General features: G+C 37.0%; 1 protein-coding gene across 1 annotated transcript in view; it reads right to left on the reverse strand.

The window, feature by feature from the left end:
* Nucleotides 1-25,351, reverse strand: part of PDE4D (phosphodiesterase 4D) — a 1,348,493-nt gene that overhangs the window by 773,347 nt on the left and 549,795 nt on the right. The gene's annotated exons all lie outside the window — the stretch shown is intronic.

The raw sequence follows: 25,351 nt of genomic DNA on the forward strand, positions 1-25,351 counted from the left end.
GGGGACCGATCTCCCCTTTTCCTCCACTGTGACAACACGGGGTATGAGCACTTTACCATTTTTACAGCAGTCTGGTAGGAAAAATGGTACCTTGGTTTTTTTCATTTACTTTTCTTTTGTGTGTAGTGAAGTAAATTTTTTCACATTTATTTCACACTTTTTTATTAGTGAATGTCAACCTATTAATGTCTTGTACTCATTTAAAATTGCTATGTTTATCCTTTTGTTCTCTTGTAAGAGCTGTTTATATATTAAAGGTATCAATCCTTTTGTCTATGCAAAATTTTTTTTTCAATTTGTGATTTTCTTTTCAGTCATCTTTATCCTCTTTCCAGTAAATTAAATTTTAAAACACATATGTAGTTAAATAATTTAATATTTTCCTTTATGATTTCTGCCTTTGAAGTTGTGCTTGGAGGGGGTTACCTCAAACAATCAGGATTATGTAAGTATTCAAGATTTTTTTTCTGGATTTCCATGGATTTTCTTTCTAGTTAGTTCTCTAAAACTTTATATCTGAACCTTAGTAATCCATGATATTAGAATCTAACTTTTGTCTCAGCAATATTTTTTAAAAAGCAAATATGTTACATAATACAGTCATCATAGATAATGAAGACAGATTTTAAAATGCCAACTATAATCCCAGGTAGTAAGATTTTCTTCAACCTCTTTCATTCACCCTCTCTCCCCACTCAATCTCTCTTGCTGACTTCATGAATCTGCGTATGTGTGTGAGTGGTATGGGGGTGGGGGAAGCTACTACGTATGTGAGGGAACAAACAGCACTTTTACATACTCACATTTCTAACCCTCAAAATGGACTTGTGAATTAGAAATTATTCTAATTCAAAGATGAGATAAGAGGAACCTAGGAAGATCAGGGTGCTGGAGTGTACAGAGGCCAGTGCCTGACAAATGTGGATGTGTGCATGAGTTCCTGGGAGTGCTGTTAAAGGACAGACTCTTACTCAGAAAGTCTAGGAGAGACCTGAGATTTCTAGGTGATGCTGATGGTCTGTGGATCATACTTTGAGTAGTAAGGACAACGATAACAATTAAATATTGGAACTTGGTATATACTGAGGTCTTCAGACACCTGTTTCCTTCCACTTTCCCAATGCTTCCTCAGCCGCTATCAGCACATGTGTGTGCCTGTCCTTCTAACAGGTTCCCACCTGAAACAAAGTCAGTTTTCTCAAGCCCCATCTTTATTCACAAGAATAAATATAGTAACAAATGCTGTCAAAATCTGAAAGTCAAAATGAATGATGAAAAGAAATTCAGATGAAAAAAGCCCCAGCATAGATACCACGGAAAAAGTTCCAAGCATACTTTCTGAGGGAACTTGTGAAAGTCCCATTACTGAAATTAATTTTTACAGGAGACCAGAGAATTATATTCCACAGAAAAAAATAGGAGTGCTAAAATACTTCAATTATATTTTCTCATCTATCCATTCTTTAAACATGGAACATCTGCAGTTATTGCTAGGATCAATGCCTATTGTGGAGGTCTCTGAAATGAGAACATTCTATTCCTATAATCTTTCATTCTCAATGTACTCTTAGGAGACAGGAAGAAGAAATTATCACCATTCAGTAGGAGACTAAGATCTTTCAATAGCAAGTGTGGAAAAGAAGGGCATTTGCTTCACACAAATGCATTTTTTGATTTGTGTAATTATGGTATCTGCAAAAGATTTAATTTGACCTTGATGAGAGCAATTATTTTAAACTATGAGTTAAGGAGTCTAAGCTACTGCCCTTGGATTAAACAAGAGTTATGTATGATTTAGACTTTTTTTTCTGGATGGTTCACTAAAACATGACAACTGTAGGACATATTATAGCTTAGGACTAAAGGATCAAATGGGAATTATCCCCCCAAAATGAGACTGCAATCTAGTGAGGGAACTTGATTGAACAGAGCTCGTAATTTCAGTTCAGTACTACTATTTCCTAGGAATAAGTGAGAATCACAGCATTTTTTTAGCTGAGAGAATACTTAAAGGTTTAATTCACCCCCTCTTCTTGACAACGACTTTGCTATTGCTTTTATTTATCAAAAGTAGAAAATAACAAATGCTATTTTTCTTTTAGCATTGGCATTCTGCATGCAGACACATCTTTGCTCTTCCAGTCTACAGAGCCATTCTGATGTTCATACTCATAATACAGATGAAGAGAAGACTGTCTACAAGAGATCATTTTGGTGGAGGAAGAATAAAGTCAGGATTAAGTGTCACATTAATGTAAAAAAGTGTATTTCTGTAGGAGCACGTTTCTCCCATCAATGAGGACAGCTAAGTGCATCAATTTCCCACGCATCAATGGAAGAATAAATCTTGTAGTGATGAGTACATAAAAGATTTTCCTCTGAATAGTGGAGAATACATAGTCATAGGCGCTGCAAGGGACTTTGTAATTACCTCACCCTAATACTGCTGTGGCACCTGTGGAATACACTGAGACCTTTCCCTCTCGTCACTGAATTTTGCAGATAATTTGCATAATGTGTCAAAGCAGAAAAATAATGGATCTGGCTGAAATTTCAACTGAAGTAAATCATGTGGAAAAATGCAGAAGCAGGCATCTCCCTAGAAATATATTTCAATACAGAGAGAGTCAACAGGAAGTCTCAAAATGTTCATTTCCTCATGCTGGAATTGCACTTCTGTTAGAAATCGTGAGTGCTTAGTCCTCTTTCAAAGATATTCTTCCAAAAAAGTAGGTTTCAAAGAAAATAAGTTTATTTTCTTAATAAGATTTCTTTTTTCTACAATCCACCCACTCGGTAAAAGGCATTTTATATAATAGCTCCTTGGCATCAGATTCAGAAATAAGAGGCATGAAATGATGCAATAAAGTTCAGCATTCTTCCTATTACATCCAAGAGACCTGGTTGTCCAGACAATCTCTTTGTCCCCTGTCAGATTCGAAATCTTATTCCAGAACTCTGAACCAAGAAATGCCCAGCAAGGGTGCAAAGTCAGTGATTAGTGGAGAGCCAACAGAAACTGGACTGCCTTCGGAATGACTGCAGAGGATATAGACCCATATCTGGCTTCATGTCCTTGGCCAATCTGGATTTACACATCATGCATTTGCCTAGAGCAAGGAACACTCCTATCCTTTCTGGTACAAAGAACAATAATCTGTTGTTATTGTTGTTATGCTTTCTGGGAAATCACACTGGTCTCTAACCATTTTTGGGGGGTTATTTCCTGGGGCCTTTCTAACTACAGAGAAGTCATTCTTTATTCTGCTTTTAAAGATGAGTCTAGCTCCCAAAATACATCAAAGGCTGCTATATTTTCAAAATATATGAAAAAGAATATTTGAACTTTTCTTCAATTCAAACTTCACCTCTGAATATAACATGGGAGAGTTTATAAATAAATTATGACTAAAAGCTGCCAGGTTTATTTCTCTGATGAGTAAGTCCATTTCTGAATCAATATTTATTTTTGTAAACTATTGACTACTAACTTTAGAACAAGTGATACCACAGAAGATGGAACTCTTGAAGATGTTTCTCAATGGGTCTGATGCACCAATAAGTAAATCTATCAGCCGGACTCTCTTTCTAAGACTCCTAAAACTTATGCTAAGGGACAAGACTGGGAAAGATCTAAAAGCATCAAATGAGACCTCATTAACTAGATACCCAAAAGATCAGAATTTAAGAAAGATGGAAGAAGGAAGGAATGAAGAAAGAGAGGAAGGAAGGAAGGAAGGAAGGAAGGAAGGAAGGAAGGAAGGAAGGAAAGATGTAAGGATGGAAGGAAGGAAGGTGAGTTGGTTTCTATTTGGAACTCTTTCTATACCAAGATGAATGTCTCATTGGTTCTGAGTTTTACTTTGGCTCATGATACAAAATAGGTACATTTCATAGATAGATGGGTACCTAAGAGGTGAATGCTCTCCTTATACAATTGTGAAGCTGCTAAGACTGACCTTGACTTTCCTTCTTGAGGCCCTTATAGTTAAACTCAACTTCGTTAGTTACTTGAAACAAAGGGACAAGAAAGCCTAGAATTCCCTCTGCCCCAACTCTCTGTGGAAGGATGCGTCACTTGGCCCCAATTCCTCACTCTTTGTATCCACATTCTTTGCCATGTAACTTTGCGGAGCCCTCTCAGGGAAACCTGCCCCACTCCTCGACTTTGCCCTCATCCATTGGAATGTCAGCAAATGCAAAGAAAGAGGTTTGAAGGAATGCTTGTGTATTGGGCCTGTATGCTTCTATCTTTTCCATCTCCTTGAGGAGAACTCTCTCAGATAAGCCCATGGTCCCAGAAGGAAGATGAGAGGTTGGTGGAATACATCAATGTTCAGTCTAGCTGAAACTCACAGAACTATCCACACATTCAAAATAGATCAACTGAACCCCAGGTGACCCTCAGACTTATTAGAAATAATAGATAATTGCTCTTTTAGCCACTGTAACAGCTAACTGATATACTTTTTTGGTGCCTTCATGGGGGAATCTAACAAAAATAATTTCTCTCTGGATATCAGTCTCAGGTGCACTTCACAGCTCTTTGCTACATACTGAGATGAAACAATGAGAAGCATCATTTTTATTCTACAAGGGTCTCGCTGAGGGGCTACTATAAGCTAGCTGATATCGAATGGAGGCAGAACAAATGTTGTACCAGTACTAAAGCAATATTGGAATTTATGTTTTGGTGGTAAGCAATAATTGTTACAGTTTCACTAGTGTTATTCCTTGTGAAGGCAACTGAAAGCATTAATAGCCATTATAATCTTTAATGAGTGCTGGTCTTTCCCAAATAAGTAAGAAGTACACATCTTTCATTTCCTGGGAAAACCAATTCAGGCAAAATTTCCAGCTAATACATGACTAACAAGAACCTATTTGCCAGTAACTGCCACCCAGATACTTTTTATAAAGACATGAGAGTTGTCTCTCATTTTCTCAGCTTTCCTTTTTCTGCTTCCTAAAGGACAGTTTTATGTGTAATGTCAAAGCAGACAGGGCAGGAATAAAAAGGAGGCAATTTCTAATGGACGCATTGCATCAATTCACATTATTTCTACCATCTCCATCCCCTTCTGTCTGACAAGGCTTCAGACAAAAATCTCTGTTGAGAGGGGTTCAAAAGTAATTCCAAGCAGTTCATAAGACAGCAGGTGTTCTTGCTTTAGCAACTCTCAAAAAAAAAAAAAAAGTACTAAGAGTGTCATTTGTCTTTATAAGGAAAGATTATTCTCTGATTTTTCAGAAGTATGTCTAATGAATTTTTTAAAGAACAGGATGATAAATAACCTGGTAAATTTTAACCTAATTTCTTAAACATGAACTGAAACTGGCTACTTTAGTGTGTGCTAAAAGGATGTGAATTTGTGTTCCCATTCCTGGATAAAATCGTGTGATTAGCAGTACATTGGTAAGATTCCACACAAGTGAGGCACTAATGGAGACAGTATTTGGAGCCCAAGGGGATCAAGGAGGATGAGGTACTGAGTGTGGATGTAAGAGCTTATCAGGTTGGGTCTGGGTTCCCAGAAGACTTCAGCAGGGATTCAGTTTCTGGCCTGGTCAAGTTTACAAGTTGGCTCTCTAAAAGTGTGATGACTATTTCTAAGGATGGGCATGTAGATCTTGTAGTTGGAAAAGGCCCCAGAATCCTGAGCTCAACAGCCTTGTGGAAGGATGAGATATTTGGTAGGTTGAACCGGAGTCCACTGAGTCACAGGTTGTTCCAACGTGACATAATGCAGGTAAGAAGAGTACAGGAGAAATCAATGAGATGTTAGAGACAGGGACCTAGAGTAAGAGGGGCTGTGACGTTCCCAGTGATTTGGTAATAATGCGTCGCCCTTTCCAAAAAAATAATGAAGGCTCTGGTGATTTTTCACTGTGAGAATGGATAGCTTGTGCAAAGGATGCACCACTGAGGATGAACCTGGGGCCCATGGAGAGGGCTGTTGGGAGGTAGATGGGTGCATAAGGCTGAAAACTCGGGACACTGAAATAACTCCCTTGTTATTGATTTGTCTTCACGCAAACAACGCAATGAGATTTAATTTACAGCACTTTGATCTTAACTTAGAAATTCTATGACGATGTAGGCAATCTTCATCTGGTTCCACATACACACATCACACTGAATAGTATTTTTTACTAAATATGTCATGTAATGAGGACCAATTATTTTACTTATTGAAGTTGATAGTTACTATTGTAGTCATCATTAATAACTAATTTAGTGACAACATTTGTGCTAATTGCTGAACCAAGCATTCCAATGAATCACTTTTAAAGTATAGAATTTAATTTAGCAACATTTTTAGTGGAAATCTGGGACTCAAGAAGGCCAGTTCAGTTTTAAAGCCGAGCATGTTTTACGGAGTTATCCTTTTTTTTTTTTTTCTTTAAACAAAGCCTAAAGTAGCCTTAGCTGGAAGGGTTTCCAAACCAGTTTGTTAACCAGTTAATAGATTAAAATGCTGAAGTGGTAAGCAGATGTCTATTTCTCACTCAGATTACTGAATCTCCCCCAACCCTCAATCTTTCAGTTCAATTCACTAAATTAAATCAAGCAACCATTCAAACCAGTGGGAAAGTACTCAATCTGAGTGGCTCTTCAATTGCTCAAAGGAAAAACGAGGAAGGAGGAGCTACACATCCCATTTTTTAGAACAATCTGCCTCCTTATTTTATGGTTAACATTCTTCCTTATCTCAGCTCTCTGGCGTCGTGCTGGGCACTAACCTCACCCTGTGAAGACACATTGCAAAGGGCTGTTCTTGGCATAGTGGTTCCCTGGGGAAGACCCTTGTTAAAAATGTTCATTCTTAAACTTAGGGATGGAAAACTGAGGATGCTGCACTCTAAATTTGCATTTTATCATCATTATTTTTAATTGAAGTATAGTCAGTTTGCAATGTTTACAATGTCAGTTCCTGTAAAGCATAATGCTTCAGTCATATATATATATATACACACACATACATACATATATTCATTTTCATACACTTTTTCATTGTAGGTTACTACAAGATATTGAATATAGTTCCCTATGCTATACAGAAGAAACTTGTTTATCTATTTTATATATAGTAGTTAATATTTACAAATCTAAATCTGCATTTTAAAAAGTTCTGTTGGAGTGTTGTGAAATCAGGGATGTTTTCCTGCCATCTGGGGTGCTTAGAAGAACAGAACAGCTGACAGAGGACTAGAGCCAGCCTTAGGCAGAACTGTGACATAATCCAAACATCGAGTTTCTGTCCCAGCTCATCTTAAGTGTTCACTTAGAGCTTCCTGGTATGTGGGCAGCCCAGTGTTTACGGCCACTCTTCTCACCGCCCAGAGGACCACTCAACACTATGAGCAGCTGACCCCACCTCCCTTAATGCGGTCCCACCTGGTCATGAGTTGTCACCCAGGACGCTCCCAAGACTTTACATCTTCAGGCCATCAAAACCACTTCTGTCTTGGGGCTTTACTTCAGGGTCTATTCGATCAGGTTGCCAGTTTTGACCAGCTAACATCTCTTAAGCTATCAACAGGTTTATTAAATTTGAATAACATTAAAAATGTTTATGGGCAAGTAATCCTGGCTTAAAACATAATCATTTTGAAGCTTAGGAAAAAAACGAAGGAAAAAGTCATGCATAATCTGACTAGTCCTGAGCATCCCCAGTTTACCCTGACTGCTATCATATGTATCACATGTATAATTTGCATTCATGTGTGTGGTGTGTGTGTGTGTGTGTGTGTATACGTGTGTAATACAGTGTTTTTGGTTTAGCTCCTGCCCCTGTAGCCAGATGGGCTGAGTTGGGATCCTGGCTGTCACCTTGAACAAATCATTTGACCTCTCTGTACCAGTCACCACATCTGTAAAATGGGGATGCTATTAAGACTGATCTCATGGGGCCAGTCATGAGCACAAATGTGGGCACTCTTAGCCACAGTACATCCTATAGTCAGGGACATGCACTCTAGGGTCAGCTACCTGGATTTGCATCCCACCTTAGCAGATTTAATACCCTGGAAGTTTCTTAGTCTTTGTCTCAGTTTCCTTAGCTGTAACATAAGGAACTCACGGGGTAAAAACAAACAAAAGGTCAAACGATACATTATTTTATAGCCTCTGTGTTGTCAGGTGGAAGAGGGCAAGGGACAATTATGAACTAGTCATTTTAGATAAATCTGGCATTTCTGTTATTAGGCTACCATGCTTTTCTATACTAAAATCAACTTCCAAATCACCGTTTTAATTACATAAGAAGAAATTTTAAGTCTTTTTTTTTTTCCTAGGGGAGAGAGAGCTTAAATTCTTCTCAAGTTCTCAAAAGGATCTGTGACCTGAGCATGGTTAAGAACCACTGTGGCTGTAGATTATCATCTTGCCCCCAATTCAATAATTTTTAAGTGTTATATTACCCATTTTGAAAATCTACTCTCTGTTTTAATTTTTTAATTTTTCTGCTAGAATGGTGTCAGACATACTCCAAACTCATATTTCTACTATTAAATTCCATAATATCCTACTGTTTGGTCAGGTGCTCACAAATGGCTGGAGTTTAGAAAAATAATCCCAGAAGTATATTTTCTTTTATCCAAGTCAGATAAAATGCTGGCCTGTCATTTGTACATATGAATAATCCTATATCATTTTGTTTTATTAATGTCTTGGTTTTTTCTAATTTAGGCCTGGGACAATATTTTACATAAATTTTTAATGTATTCAGTATAGAAAATATTCCCATAGGCTTAAAGTTTTATAAATCACAACTCAAAATACCACTAAATAGCAACCTTTAACTGAGGAGTCCGATTAATCTTTGGCTTCAGTTTGATGAGAATAAACACTTGCTTCTATCAAGGCCATCAGTTCACCGAAACCACCACTGGATTAATTTTTTGTTGTAGGCATGAGGTTACTTTTGCATAGTCGCTCATTCCCCATCATTTACCTGAATTTAAGTACGCATGTTATTTGGGTACTGATTTCTGTCCACTGACCTGAGCTCTGATGGAAACTATTACAAATGTTAGGTAATTTTTAGTTCCCTAAGTACCAAAATTTTTAGCTGAGGATCTTTTCTTCCCCCAACATAACTTATGTTTGTGATAGAGTCGGTATTGTAACTAGAGGATGCCTTTTGTCAGTCCTGAAAAATACACTGCTTTAAAAATATCCCTCTGTGCCATTGATGAAATCCAAGAGAACTACAGAGATGGAAGGGATGATGCAGCTGAAAAGCCCCGACGGGCTCCCTGGAACGGTGAGTCACTGAGCGGTGCTCCACGGGAAGTATTCATGGGAAGAGCACACAGTGCAGGAGAATTCTTTTGAGCTGGCAGGGAGCTGAAATGAACAGAAATATCCTCCTCTTGGAGGCTCTTCAGAAAAGGATTTGCTTTTTGTTCAACAACCTTGTGGTTCCAGTAGGGCAGCCGTGGGCTGCGGTGGGATGTGCACACAAACACTCTCCTCAGATGTCCCAGATGAAGCCCGGGGACAGCGAAGATGCTAAATGATGGTCCACTGGGAGTCTGAAACCTTACAGCATTAAAAGCTTTCATCAGACCTGGTAGCATCCTTAATATTTTCAAATGCCCACACGAATCCAAAAATACGACTTTCTGCAATTGAAAATGTAAAATGTGTAGGCTATATATACTCTTTTCTTCTTTGGCTGTAACCTGCATGTGAAAGAGATTTCCTACGAATCTGATACTGACAAATGCTTTTTAAAAAACACCTGTCTGATCAATCAACACTTTCAAGTAGTACCTTTCTAAAAATAAAAGCGCTCCAGTTCATATTTCACTTGCCTTTCTACCTTCTCACCAGTGATTATTCAATGCTGGCCGACAATTAATTGCAATGCAAAGGAGTATTTCAACATGCTTCATAAACCGCTGGGCAGATGTACAGAACATGTGATGTGAGTCTCTGAATGCTGACAGCAGACTGCCCTCTGGGTTTGAATGTGTTATTTCTGGGGTTGTTATTTCCTGTGTAGCCCAATGGGAATAACAAACCCAACAGACTGGCAGTACCTTTCCCCCTTAGATGCTCACAGAGCGTGCCCTTTGGATAATGATTACAGCCACACCCTGCCAGGCTTGTTTCTTTGTGTGGCTGGAAAGATGTGGGGCTTCAGGGAGGACCTGCTGGTACAGGCTGATACATGACCTCACTCCCGCTAGGTTCTCCAGTGGACCCTGCTCAGAGCGAGCAGGATGCTGACAGGCTGCTGCAGTGCCCAGTGCAGCAGCAAACATTGCCATTGAGTTGTCTGGGAGGTCACAAGTCCCATGCCAGGTCACCTCACACTCTCTCCCTGGGAGAAGCTCAGCAAGGAATAATAACTACTTTGTTATCAGAAAAGGGCAGGGAGCTGTGACTTTCTGTAAGATAGCCTCGTATTCTCTGCCTGTCTTTCTGGGGGTGATTTGTAAGATATATTTAAAATGGAGGTAGTGAATGCTCAATACCCAAACTAGGTAGACTTTAAAACTTTAGGGAGCAATTTATGTGCAAAACATTTTTCTTTTATAGAATTCTCCAATAGAGAAAACAGAAAAACGAGCTGAATTTACCCATAAGAAGGTGGTCTTATTGTTTAAAAACTATCTTTAAATTATTTGTAAATGGTAAATATATTTTGATGATTCTTCTATGTAGTGCAAATAACCACAGTAATTTAAAGGCACTAAATACAATCAAGACTCTGGGGATTAAATCCCAGTTAAGCTAAAACCTGTTAACTGAAAGGCAGAGGTGCCACTGAGGGTTCTTTCCGTGGTTAATTCAGGACAGTTGCTATGGGCTTTTGTGGAGCCCAAGAGAAGCTGGGTTCTCCCCCAACACCCAGCGGCTAAATGCCAAATCCAAAAGAAATGTTACCACAATGCTCTGACTAAAGCTTTATAAATCACATTTTATTTTGAAACATGGTAGATAAATGATACCTAAATTGTCAGGTCTAAATTATATTCAAATTCATATATTCTTCTTATGTAATTTATTTTTTGGTCTTTTTTTGGGGGGATAATTAGGCTTATTAATAATTATTAATAATAATAATAATAATAATAATAATAATAATAATTATTATTATTATTATTATTATTATAACAGAGGTACTGGGAATCAAACCCATGACCTTGTGCATGCAAAGCATGCACTCTACCCACTAAGCTATACCCTCTACCCTTCAAATTCATATATTCTTAAATGAATTTAGTCATTTGACTTTTTTCATATCCAAATTCAGATGGCAGCCACTTAAAATAGTAATAATGATGATGAACTATTTATGAGTGCTGACTTATGCATGTGATTTCACATGCACTATCTGCTTTAATCCTCCACTGCAAGGTAAGCTTTGTTATCCCAGATGTGGAAACTGAGAACCAGAAACAAAGGAACACTGAAGTCACATCATTAGTAAGTGGGTGGTGCAGAAAGTCTAATCTAAGTCATTAGATTAGGACACGTGCCTGCTGCTAGATACAACACGTGGTCTCTGGTGCTGTGAAATCACCTGGATTCCTTTAAGGTCCTTTATACGCTTTGTAACTGAGATCCTACGAAAATGTAATTTACTAATAATTTACTGTGGAGCATGTAATGAGTAAGAAAGAACATTAAAAAGCAACAATTCTTCTTTCAGTCTCCACTGTCTTCCTGATCACTTGTACCATTTGTTTAGAGCACTGGAAAAAGCAAAGCAATGACAGTTAACTGTATTCTGCCAGAAAACCATTTTAAAAATTTGTAGCAGGCAGGACTCGTATTAATTGCTTCTTATTTGTTTGTTTACTGACAATCTTATTGTCTAAATTCTCTCTGACTATACTTTAAGGTTGCACCAGCACCTCCTTGATCTAAAGCAATATTTTCACTTTGGTGTAAGGCATAATTGTTGAATCCAAAATATCACACTCTAATAAAAGGAATAATGGCATTTTCATTACAGGTAAGAAATGCTTTTTCTTATCTACTCCAAATTCCAGAAATGTCTTAGGATAAACAGAACCAAGGGAGAAATTGCTTATTTCATCACAGGGAAAAAAAAAAAAAACAGAATAAAGGAGGTATCAAACATTTAAGTGAATTTACATACAAAAGTACATGAAAATACAGCAAAACTCTAGTATCCGTAATATCTCTAAAACATAAGCAGCCATTCCTTCCTTTTGAAAGTCTTTCTTGATTTTGAGGAGTCTCTGGAGCAGGGATGACAGGCAAAACTGAAGTTGTCACGATCTGCTTAATCAAGTGTCTCTTCAACAGTGTCCACAGGGAATACACAATGTCTAATGAGGTTTTAGGATGATTTGTTAGAATAAGCTTTCCATCAGACACAGTTCTTTCATTAATTATGATTTCCCCCGTAGAGACTAAGTAAGCAGTGTTTCCCTGTCTTAAAATTCAAGTTCCTCCTAAGTACATATGAATTCATAAAGTAGAAGTAAAGGTTGACTCCACTTATTGAAGAGAATCTGCAAGTGAACATCAAACTAGATGGCATGAGTCACTTATATCTGGCATCCTAAGGACTCTTCTGATCTCAGAGAATAAGACAGGAAGCTGACTTAATTGAGTCATGTAGAGAGAAAAGGGTCCAAGGCAAGGAGCATGAGATGGGGCCACTGAAGCTGGAGAAGAAGGTCTTCAAGAGAGCACTGCTGGGACCAGACAGTGGTTCAAAGACAGGATGTGAAAGGAGTACACATTTTTAGAAACAAATGAGCTTCATTGAAAAAGAAGAGATGTGCATACTGTTCCATTCCCCTTCAGCTAAAAAAAAACCCCCAAACAAAAAAAAATCTCATTCATAAAAAAAAGAAAAATTAAAACTACAAATTAGGTATGATTTTCACTTATCTGTCAATGTTAAATTTTTTTATACTGTTCTATATGCTGAGAATAAGTACAAATAGGAGACTAAATTTGGTGTAACTTTTTTGAAGGACAATTTGGTGATACCTATCAAATTTAAAAATATCAATTTCTTCTGACTTAGAAATTCTGTCACCAAATATTAATTCTACAGATATATTTATATGCACAAATAATTAAGTAAAAGGCTAGTCATTGGAACACTGTGGGTAATGGCAAAAGATGGAAGCAATCAAAATATCCACCAATAGATTGATAAAATTAATTATAGCTCATGCATATAATAGACTACATGTCAACCATTAAAAGTAATGTGGTAGATCTCCATGCACAGTTAGGAATAAATCTCCTTGCTATACTATTAAGAGACACAAGCAAGAAGCAGAATGGGGGTCTACTAGATCCTAGCATTTGGGTAAACACACCAAAGGTCTTCGTCAGGAAATCCACGAATAGAAGTCACCTGGAAAGGGTATTGGAAAATCAAAAGACTGAAGGGATGGGGGAATTTACTGTTCACGAATATCTTTTGATACTGAAGAGGTTTTTATTCATGGGCTTGTAGGACCTATTCAAACCGATTAATCAATCAATCATTTAGAAAAGGCTTTGAAAGAGGAAGCTATCTAAAAATAAGCAGGTTGCAAAGTCAGGTCAACGTGGGTACATTGTGTTAACGACATGGCTCAGAGAAGTGGTTCTCAAATATCTTGGTCTCAGGAGATTTTTAAGTCTTAAAATGTTTGAAGACCCAAAGAATTTTGTTTCTGTGAAATACTTAGTGTATTAAACCTAAAACTGAGACATTAAAATATTTATTTAACAATTCATTTAAAAAATAACTAAACACATTTTACTAAAAATAATTGTTTTAACCCAGAAAAATTACTGAGGGGAGTGATGTTTTTCCATTTTTGTGATGTCTAGCATGAAGACAGCTGGATTCTTATATCTGGTTCTGTATTCAGTCTGTTGCAACACATGAGTCACATTAAGTAGCTTCTAGTGAACTCCACTGAGAACATGGAAAGTGAAAAGGGCAAACGACATGTTGGTATTATTAGAAGAATATTTACGATCTCATGAAAACCCTAAAAACATCCTGGGACCAGGCTGTGAGATCCACTGGTCAGACTGAAAACAAAACATTACAACTGATTTGTCATGACAGAAAAAAGAAAATTGTCTTCTTTAGCTACAGTTCAATTTACAGAACTCTCTAACTCCACTGGTAATATTAGCCTGTCCTAACACAGGTTAATGAAGCTCAAAGAAGACAGTGGTGACTGATAAAGGCAATATTCTAGGAACAACAGCCTACTACGCTCCATTTTCCAATGGAGTAATTTTAGCAAAATATTCTTCTTTATTCAGCATAGTTTCCAACGCTGGCCAAACAAGATCATCTTTTTTGGAAAATAAAAATCTAGCTCCAATATATTCATATTTTAATTTAAGAAATAGCGAACTCTTTCCCCATTCTCCCTGAAACCACTGCTATATCCACATTACTCAATTTCTGTACAATGGAAATTGCAGCTTCTAAGAGAGGAAGCCTGCAAGGGTTAATGAAAGCTGTAATTAACATGGCAATAAATAGCAGTAATTTCTCCTTTCAGCAAAGTTTTTATTGAATGTGCATTATGCTCACTCACTGTGCTCTGGGCAGGCAATAGATGAGTGAGCGAAACAAGCCTGCAACCTGCCTTCCTGGAGCTGATAGTCTGGCTGATAGGCATTAATCAAAAAGTCTCATGAATTACTAATATTAATGAAACAAAACTAAAGTAAGCTTTGAGACCACATTCCAGGGCCTGCCACCTGCCAATGTTTGGGGAATCAGAAACGTGTTCTCAGAAGTGAGATTTCAGCTGAGCTCTGAAGGCAGTGTAGGGGTTAATAGGCAGTGAGGGTGGGAGATGGAAGGTTCTTCGTGGAGAGGAAACAGCATTCTTCACAGAGTCCCTGAGGCGGGAGGGATGTGATAGGTCCCAGGTGCTGAAGTTAGGTCAGTGTGGCTGAATCACAGAGAGCAATGTCAAGGATGATGCAAGATGTAGCTGTCAACATAGGCAGGGGTCAGGTCATGTGGATTCTTGAATGCCCTGGTAAGGATTTAGGTTCTTATACTGAGAGCATCAGGAAGCTGTTGAAAAGTATCACAGACACTTGTTAGAGTTTTACCGGTATGTTTACTGAATGCAAGGGCAGGTGGCCTTGCAACTAGCCTAATGCAATGATTTTCAATTGAAAATGGAACTTACCATCTGCTTTTTTAAGGTTCAAAGAATAAATACTCTGTGATCTCAATTAGTAGTGTGTGATAGAACATTCTAGGTCCTTACAAAGAGTTTTATTTGAAATCATCTTTCCAATTGCTAGAGAAAGCTTCAAGGAGAAGTGAACTTTCAGGATGATTATCTCAAAAGTGTGTAAATGTCCCTCCAATCCTCTGATTCTAAGAGTTTTATCCAAGAATTAATTAATAACCAGAACTGTCCACTGAGACCATTGTAGTTTAGCACTTGACTCATCTGCCCTTAGCTCAGCTTAAATGTTTCAGCCTCAACTTCCAACAAAGGCTGTTATAGGGAAATATTTTATGGTCATTGCATCTGAATTTGTTGCCAACATGCTATTAGGACAAGGTCTATTATATTATTTAGAGTTTCCCACAAAGTCCTGCATAGAGAAAACAATGTTAGAATTGAGTACCCCAAAACACATTGTTTTCCCCAAGGAGCTGATACATTTCTTTCTTTCTTTTTTTTTTTTTTTCATTAATGAAAACAAATTAAATTGCCATGTTGGCTCACTATGACTGTCAGAGTTAAGTTCAATGGCATTAACTACAATGACTCTTGTGCTTTCTCTTCTTTGCTTCATTCCAATTACATTTTGCTTGTGTTACATCAACCTGAAATCTATCCTGTAAGCTATCTCTAATCCTTTTATGGTGTGACATATGGAACACATAAATACATGTAAACAAAACTATGCCTTTAATTCCAAGTTCACCCAACATGTTGACAGGAGCTCAAACATTAAGTCCACTGTGATCATTTTATTACCAACACCTTTTCTTTTAACCTTGCCGGTGTAGGTGGGACAAGGAAGGGGTTAAGATCTATCTACACCACTGCAAGAATGACTGAACATTACATACAATAAAAAGTAATAAGGTATGCTTAAAGAGAGTCTATTTAATTATCTTATTGATATAGTTTCCATATAAAAATCAGGCTGGTAGCATCAAACATATGGGCCATGGCCTCATTCCAAACTGCTGAAGCTCATTCTGGATCACTGATGATTTACTAAAGGCTCACTCACCATTGCTGCCAAGACAGGGAGAGTGTATTGAAATGTACACTTCAGAGCCAAATGTAATGCCTTCTTGTCTAAGAAAGGTGAAGCCAGGACAGTACAGCAGAAGAGACTTCTAACAATGGGAGTAGAAGACCCTGGAGAAACTTCAGGGGGAAAAAAACCCAAATAAGAAGGCCAAGAAGTATGTAGTTGCCACCTGTTTTTGGATACTTGAAACATTATCTCTACACACAAACACACACTCACACATAACAGCCTAAACATAGAACACAATCATGGTAGAATTCTAAGATCATCCCCAGTGATCCAAGCCCTTGCACTATTCTCTCCCTTGAGAATGGTCAAAATCTGTAACTTGCTTTCAACCAGTGGAATGTGTATGGCAAAGGTGGAGGAATTTTCAGATGAATTAATTTCTTTAATAAGTTAACTTCAGATTAATCCAACAGGAGATCACCCTGGAGTGGGAGTGTCCCAAGCAGGGGAGCCCTTCAAACAAGGGCCTAGAAATCAGAGACTCTTTCTCCTTCTGGCCTTGAATAAGCAAGTTTCATGAATTTTACAATTATGAGAAAATACATTCCACCAACAACGACATGAGCCTAAAAGGGGAACCCAAGACGCTGATGGGACTCCAGCCCTGAATGGCACCTTGACTTAGGTCTTTCAAGACCCTGAACTGAGGACGCAGCTAAGCCAAGCTCAGCCTCCTGACCACAAAAACCCTGAGATACTAAATGTATGTTGTTTTAAGTTGCTAAATTTGTGGTAATTTGTTACACTGCAATAGAAAACTAATAAAATGGTGTAAAGGGTACCATGCTGGAAGCACATACATTGCTTAATCAGTACAATGTTAGTATTTGGATAGAACTGGAAGAAAAATTCACAGGTATTCACATATGCACACATACACATGTGTGTACTTCCATGAACACTCAAATTCGTCATCAAGGGAGAAAAAGCAACCTTGCTTTCCTTACCATCACTCCCAAATCTGCCCCATCTTTTGTCTTACTCATCTTAGTCAAATGCGCATACATTCATTTAGGGTCCAACTATAAACCTAAGACTCATCATTGATTATTCATTGTCCCAGATCACTTCTAACACGTTCTCACCAAGTCCTACTACTTTATTTTAATGCCTTTTCATCATATTCATTAGCTCTGTCTCTACCGCCATTCACGAGCTCTTCTCTGAAACAAATGAGGCTTCTACCTGATCTCCCTGTCCCTAATTTCCTCACCACCACCGGCCCCCCACCAGCCCACACTCCTTTCCAATCATGGGTGTGCTCTCTGGAATCATCAATGGGAAGGAAGTGAGGGAAGGACAAGGAGTAGAACCGGTCTGTAGGTAATGGGGGTAAAAGGCAAGAGATGAAACACCAGAGGTGCATAGGAGATCGTGGAGAAATGTACAGACCATGTTATGGACTGATTGTTATCCTTAAAGCAATGAGAAACCACTGAAGGATTTACAACAGAAGAGTGGCAAAACACAGGACAAAACCGAACAAAACCAAACAAAGCTCAGCATAGTCTTCCCCTGCAGGAAATCATTTTTAATTTGAAAATGAAGTTTCTATCATATAAATCGACAACTTTCTTGAGAGGAAAAGCTGTTTACTAACTCTATAATCTTGAATTGATTAGTTAAAATCATAATTTTTGGCAAACAGAATTTGGAAGCTGAAATAGTAACTACTGTAAGGACCTGGCATAGCAATCATTCAATAAAAGTTCTGCCTTGTTCTCTGCTCATTTGCTCAAGGGTAGGACATGAAACAGTATTCCTTCTGTTCATTAATAATGAATGAAAGCTTGCTGAGTGGGTTTGATCTCAGGGAGTGGGCAACATTTAAATAGCAACAAAGTTAACAACTACTAGCAGTTAGTGAACAAAGTTAGGAGAAAAAGAAGGTCATGTCAATAGGGAATATTGTTATATTTGGACAATTGAGTTAGTATAGGTCAGTAGAAAGAACTACTAACTGATATGAAATGACAGAATCCGGGTCCCCTCCATGCAAATGGAAGGGATTTTATTCACCACCTCTATCTCTACAACTCTCAGATGCGAAGAAATACTTGAAGACTGTGTCTGTCCATCCCCAAATATTCTTGAGAACAAAGTGGCCACGCCTAACTAGCTACTCTGCTTTGCCAAAGGTATCCGGGGCTGAAACACTACACTTGCTCCTGTCCTTCATTGCCTATCCTTTCCCATGCCTATAGAATATATATTCTTGGGGGAAAACACATACTACATGGACTCAAGTCTTAAAAAAGTCTAATCCCAATTCTCTAGTTTGTGGATTGGAAGGAAAATTTCTGAGAATTTAAACAGAGAGCAAGAGAACATTCTTTTCATTCTTTATACCCAGATGACACAGATTTTTTAAGGATGACACCATCAAGGGAATGACTGGGCAGATCATGAAGCAATCTGGTGGTCACATGGGAACAGTCTTTTTTTAAGGCCACACTCACATTTTGGGCTGTGGTTGTTTGAGCCATGTAGAAAGTGTCAGAGCTGCAAACTGCACAGCTCACCAGATGCAGGAGTGGGATTTGCCACTCCAAATATGCTAAAGCCTGGATTGAGCCAAAAATCAGTAGGAAGAAAATACAAAGAGGGTTCTCTTCTCCAAGGCCTGAAAGGACATGAAATTCTATTAGATTGAACCATGTGGAACTGCCAATATTTGACAATGTCTGCCTACAAAGATGGCTCATCCAATGTACTGCAGAAGTAAAGAGGAGAGAATCGGCTTTAAAATATCAGTGAGATGACCCATATATCTCTCTAGGCTAAACTAATAAAAGTACATAAGCAGAAAAACATACGTTGATATAATCAAGAATCATGACTTTTACATTCCTTTTAAAGGCTGGTTTTGAAAACTAGTGACTTATGCCAATACTTCTATTCTAACAAAATGCTCTTAAATAAGTCAAAAAGATTTGTTGAAATAAAACAAATTAAGTAATTTAATACAAAACAGCCTTGATATTTTGTTCACAATCACATTTTGAGAAGTAGGATTCAGACCTGGTGATGCCAGTGAAATGTTAAGTGCTCAGATAATGCCTCCTCACTCTACCTCTCGGCATCTCTAGGTTCTGTGCACAAACATATCTGTTTCCATTACACTACAGGAAATTTGATCACATCAGTTCTCTCCCCACACCTTGAAGAAAAATTGAAAGATGTAGACTGGAGAATGCTAATATGCACCAGAAGGAAACCTTGGCTGCCAAAAAATGTTCTTATTGTAGGGACAATAGTGACTTAACATGATTGGAAAGGCTGTGGATAATACAGTTATAGCCCAGGAGTGATAATATTTATGGAAGAAAATAGTGCTGTGCTTTTTTCTCTCTTTACTGGTTATTTCTTACCTATTTTTAAAAGTAAAAGTATTTGGAGACTCCAAAGTGATATTTTATATAAATAATAACCAGCAATACTACACTCTTTTCTTACACAAAGAAAACGTGATGCCAGGACTGGGTTCTTCTGACTATGTCAAGATCCGGTTTATACCCCCTAAGTCCAGTGATTCCCAAGACTTTCAAACCTGACTTGGCGGCCCTCTCCCCCCTTACTCATACAGATAGAACTAATAAAAAGCAAAGGACACATTTGCCTGACTGTGAAGTGACTAAACTTCAACTATAACTTTTTAACCTGAAACTTTGATTCTTTTTCTTAGACCAGTAAACAATAGGTCTTTAAGGAATAACTCTATAGAACAGCATTTGTGGTCCAATATGATAAGCACACAGGGAACGAAAATCCACAAATATCCTCCCTTGCCAGGTAACACAGAAATCTCCTGGGAGCTGCTATCCTTCTCTTTCCTTATACTGATAATTAAGAATACCATATACATGACTCAGTGAAATGTCCACAGATCCTGTGCTCTTTTCCTGATACGCAAATCATGGCAGAAGGCTTCTCATACATCCAAGATGACAAACTATCCTTTGTTCAGGATTCATGCTTCAAATGGAGACAATGAAGAACCTGTGTTTTGCTTGAAAAAGCACTAGGTTGGGATTCCTCCTTAGATTCCACCACTGGCTGCTCTCCTCCCGCTTGTATCTTATATGTAGATGTCCCCTGGCCTCTATCCTTACACTACTTCTATACTGACATCCCTTTGTTGGGTGCTTTTATTGGTACATTTTCTCTCTTTCTCTCTTTCTTTCTTTCTTTCTTTCTCTCTTTCTCTCTTCCCTTCTCTCTTCCTTTCTTCCTTTCCTTTTTTTTTTTTTTTTTTTTTTTTTTTTTTGGCTCCTGAACTCATCCACACCATTCTCCCACTCTTCTGACCTCTGCAATCTGAAATATTGAAAGAACCAGAACCTGGAGCCAAAGGACTCTGGCTTTGAACTAAGTGAATCTACAAGTTCAGTAACCTTACTTAATGTCATTTTCCATGTCTGTTATAGAAACAATAGTCTTTACCCCATGGACTATTACAAGGAGTAAATGAGATGCAGTCTCTGTAAAGCTCCTGGGAATGCCAGGTCTAGAGAATTATTCAACAAATTGTTGTGTTGAGGAGATAATAATGATGATAATTGTGTACTAGATTTCTATGTGTATGTTCACAGGCAAACTGAAACTGAATTCATCACTTTTCTTTTCCTGACCTGGTCATTGATACCATCATCCACCCAGATGGCCAAGTACATAGCCTAAGATTTCCATCTTTATTCCTTATATACTTTTTTTCCAATTGGTTGCTAGAAATGGACAAACCTAGTGTATTAATATCATTTTTTATTTCTTCTGCTGCTCTGGTTTATGCCTTTCTCACCTTTCCTCCTAGGTTTTCATCATAATGTCTCAGTTAGACTCCTCACCTCCAGGTTTGTTCCACTTCTTCCTCTATAATAGCACCAGAGGAATCTTTCTAGAATATGTTATGCTTCACTTCATCTTAAAACCCTTCTATATGAGGGTCAGTTGTGACAATATATGTTAAAATATTGTGAAAAGATCTTTTAAACTTTATACATGGCTGCTCTTACTACTATCTTAGAATGATGTAAAAGCTTTTGTATCTTGGAAAGGGAAAATAATTTTTTGCTGTGTACTTACTTTTGCTCATACTAAGTGATAGGATGAGGGAAAAGGAGAAAGATAAGATGACAAAGAAGAAGATAAATGCATACTAATTGTTCTATACATTAACGGTTGCATGAAAATATACACAGAACCAAAAATACATCCATAGGACCAAAATACATGAAAATATAACAATAAAAAGTTTGAATGCAAATCTCTGCTTACACTATACTTACAACTCAACATGGTAACAAAGTACCTAAATTTTAAGAAAATGAAAAGTTAAGGAATTATTCTTGTCAGATATGATTTGTAAGAATAGAGAATTAGACCATTTTCTAGAGAAAATGAGCTTTCAGAAAGACATTTAGAAAAGGAAGAGTAAGGAATGTTGTTGTTTGGTTGGTTTGTTGGTTTGTGAGAGCTGTATCAAATGTATGAGTTAGCAGATTATATGCAAACAGACTTAACCAGAGGTAAAAGGTAATAGTAGATATTTTAAAAAGCAAATAAAATTGACAGAAAGCAAGAAAAAAGCTTAGGCAAGTTTTCAAAGATTTTAAACGTGAAGCAAAAGAGTGGTAATCTTGCCTAACACACACACACACACACACACACACACACACACACACACACACACCAGTGGTTGAAGGATTTCCTGGAATAGATGGTTACAGAAATAACTGAGCTTAGAAAACCAAATCATGGAAGAACGTTGTACCAGATTCCTAGTTAAAAGAGAATAAGTGAATGAGAGAGATAGAGAAGAAAGAGAGAGAAAGAGAAGTCTGACTATGGAAAAAAAGAAAATTATCATCTTTATGATACCTACTAAGAGGAAATAGTTTGAACTGTTACTTTCATCTTTTACAAATGAGTTGAGAAAACCAATTTAACTAAATTAACACAATTAATTAGGGGTGGCCTGGAATGGAATATATCTACCCATGTATCCACAATCAAAAAGCATTTGTATTTGTCCATCGACAGATGACTGGATAAAGAAGTTATGGTATATTTATGCAATGGAATATTACTCAGCTATAAAAAGAATAAAATAATGCCATTTGCAGCAACATGGATGGACCTGGAGGTCATCATTCTAAGTGAAGTAACCCAGAAAGAGAAAGAAAAATACCATATGGTATCACTCATATGTGGAATTTAAAAAAAAAAAAGAAGAAGAAGAAAAGAAAAAAAAGACACTAATGAACTCATCTACAAAACAGAAACAGACTCACAGACATAGTAAACAATCTTATGGTTACCAGGAGAAAGAAAGTGGGAAGGGATAAATTTGGGAGTTTGATATTTGCAAATGATAACCACTATATATAAAAATAGATAAACAAATATCTTTCATATAGCACAGGGAACTATATTCGATAGCTTGTAATAACCTTTAATAAAAAGAATATGAAAATGAATATGTATATATACGCATGACTGGGACATTATGGTGTACACCAAAAATTGACACATTGTAACTGACTATACTTCAATAAAAAAAAAATCAAAAAAAGCATTTGTTTTGGTTAACATCATGGCACAAGTGATCTATCTGAAACAACACTGCAAATTGCATCTGCAGACAGGTATTTTAAAACTGTCTTAACTAATATTTCAACCTTACCCCCATCTAAACAACCTAAAAATTAGAATGACTGCAGGAAAGCAAAAATGTAATTTTTATTATTTTCCTTATGCATGTAGATAATTATGGGTTAATTATATTTTTCAGAAATACATTTAACTGAAAAATTATTTTACCTAATAGCATTAAGTCAGTCAACAAGTCACATGATACATATTTATAAAATCTCTCTGAAATTCATCTCTTCCTTTTCATTCTCACTGACATAGCCTTCATTTCAGACTATCATGGTTTATTCCTTATCTGGTTTGCTGCAATAAGTTCCTAAATCGCACCTCCAATTTCTTCCACTCCATGTTCCACATATCTGCTACAATAAACTTTAAAAAAATTCAAAGCTAAACACATAATATTCCTGATGAAAATCTATCACTTCCTCTCTCACATCTTTAAAAGAAAGTTGAGAAACCTTTAGCGAAGCCTTACCTCCTCCTTCTTCCATTCTCCCTGCCAGCTCTACCCTACACGGCCTGACTCCATGTGTATTGAACTATTCTCAGGATGATGTCTTAGAAAACACTAACTGTTAGAAACTACAACCTTTAGCTATCTACCTAACAATTCCTATTATTTAATAAAAATCAGATGACAGCAGTATTCTGGTAAACAAACTGGCAGTGGACATTTGAGGAGAGAATTACTGGATTTAAGTTTAGTCCTTTATCATTTATAATTTGCTTGCATTTATTTTTTACAAGCAGATTTTATATTAGACAGAAAATCCAAAATACTCATTAATTAACGACATCAAATATTTAAAGCAAACACTTAGACATAAGTAGCATCCAAAGCAATAAACAGGCTGCCAGACTGCTTGAGGGCCAATCCTGGTGTATATGATTCCTTTCCACCAACTCTTACTGTGTCCTCACCAGCTTCTTGGTGGGTTCAAGTATTTCTGCAATTTTTCGTGAGTTCCAACAGATGCTATGACATTCAAAGAAGTATCTAATCCAGTACTGTTAAGTCAATACTCTAATTTGGTCGAGACAGTTTAAAAAAATCATACTGTATAGCACAGGGAAGTATATTCAAATGTTGTTGTAACTTACGGTGAAAAAGAATATGAAAACAAATCTATGTATGTTCATGCATGACTGAAGCATTGTGCTGCACACCAGAAATTGACACAACACTGTAAACTGACTATACTTAAATAAATAAATAAATAAATTTATATACACACATATATGTGTATATGTACACACACACACACACACACACACACACATACATACCTAAAATAAAAAAAAAAATGGGACCCAAAATTGACCAAAAAATAATCTCTGGGGAAACATCACATTGAACTTGCTGGCAAAGCTGATCAAACTAGTGGTCTAGTTACATTAATTGCTCATATAGTCACATCTTAGAGCTCACTAAGAAAATAGGAATTTTTTTTAAAAGGTACTTTTGATACATGATACAGAAAGCATACTACTTTTTCTCCATCTTGTGTCCAATTAATGAGATATGTAATCTTTATATTTGAGCTCACTGAAAATTGAATAGCACCCACTGGAGAGTAGATAGTAACTCAGTTTGGTCTAGGGTCCCCATGTCACAGCTGCCATTGAAAACAAACACAAAACTGTTTTTCCTAAGTAGGTATTTTTTCTGAAATACTGCAATAGTGTGGTTATTAAGTGTTTATGTGACCTATTATTAATGATTTTTCTGTACACTCTTTTGTGATTTTGGTTTACAAAATATTTCATGTCAACAGAAATAATGACTCATCTAACAGCTTCCATGCCTTCCTACTCCAAAAGTAAAATTAATACACAAAGTAAAAGAACAACATTTATGAAATCAAAGTGCCATTTTGTCAGAATAATGGTGCATACTCTTACTTTTTCCTATGATTATTAAAGTTCTTAGGTCATTTTGAATTAGCTAATTATATTCTCAAGTAAGGAATTTATTTTTACTCTTGGATTTTACAGTCACAAAGAATTCCCAGATTCTGAGAAGTTATGGACACTTGATATTTGTTTGAACTAGATTAACATAAACAATGAATTTTAGGCAGTGTACTTATAATTTATTAATAAAGGTTAAACCATGTGTAAACCATCAACACTGAAATAAGTAACTATGAAAAGCACAAATCAAAATAGCATTAAAATTAGTATCTAGCGCCTTTATTCTCACTTTTATTTGCTAGCCCCTTAAATATAACTCTTCCACATCATCATCTTGACAGTCTGTGATGCTATGTTTTTACAGACTTCCTGTCCTGCAGACTTCTTTTCAGAAGTTATACTTACAACTGCTAACACTCAAGTGTCTTTTCATCAAATAAAGAACATAGTAATTTCTTAACTCTTTAACTAAAAAAGCATATGTTGAAGATTCTCTAAATTGGAACTGTTTCCTGC

This window comes from Camelus bactrianus, chromosome 3 (assembly GCF_048773025.1).
Source record: "Camelus bactrianus isolate YW-2024 breed Bactrian camel chromosome 3, ASM4877302v1, whole genome shotgun sequence".
Classification (NCBI taxonomy): Eukaryota; Metazoa; Chordata; class Mammalia; order Artiodactyla; family Camelidae; genus Camelus; species Camelus bactrianus.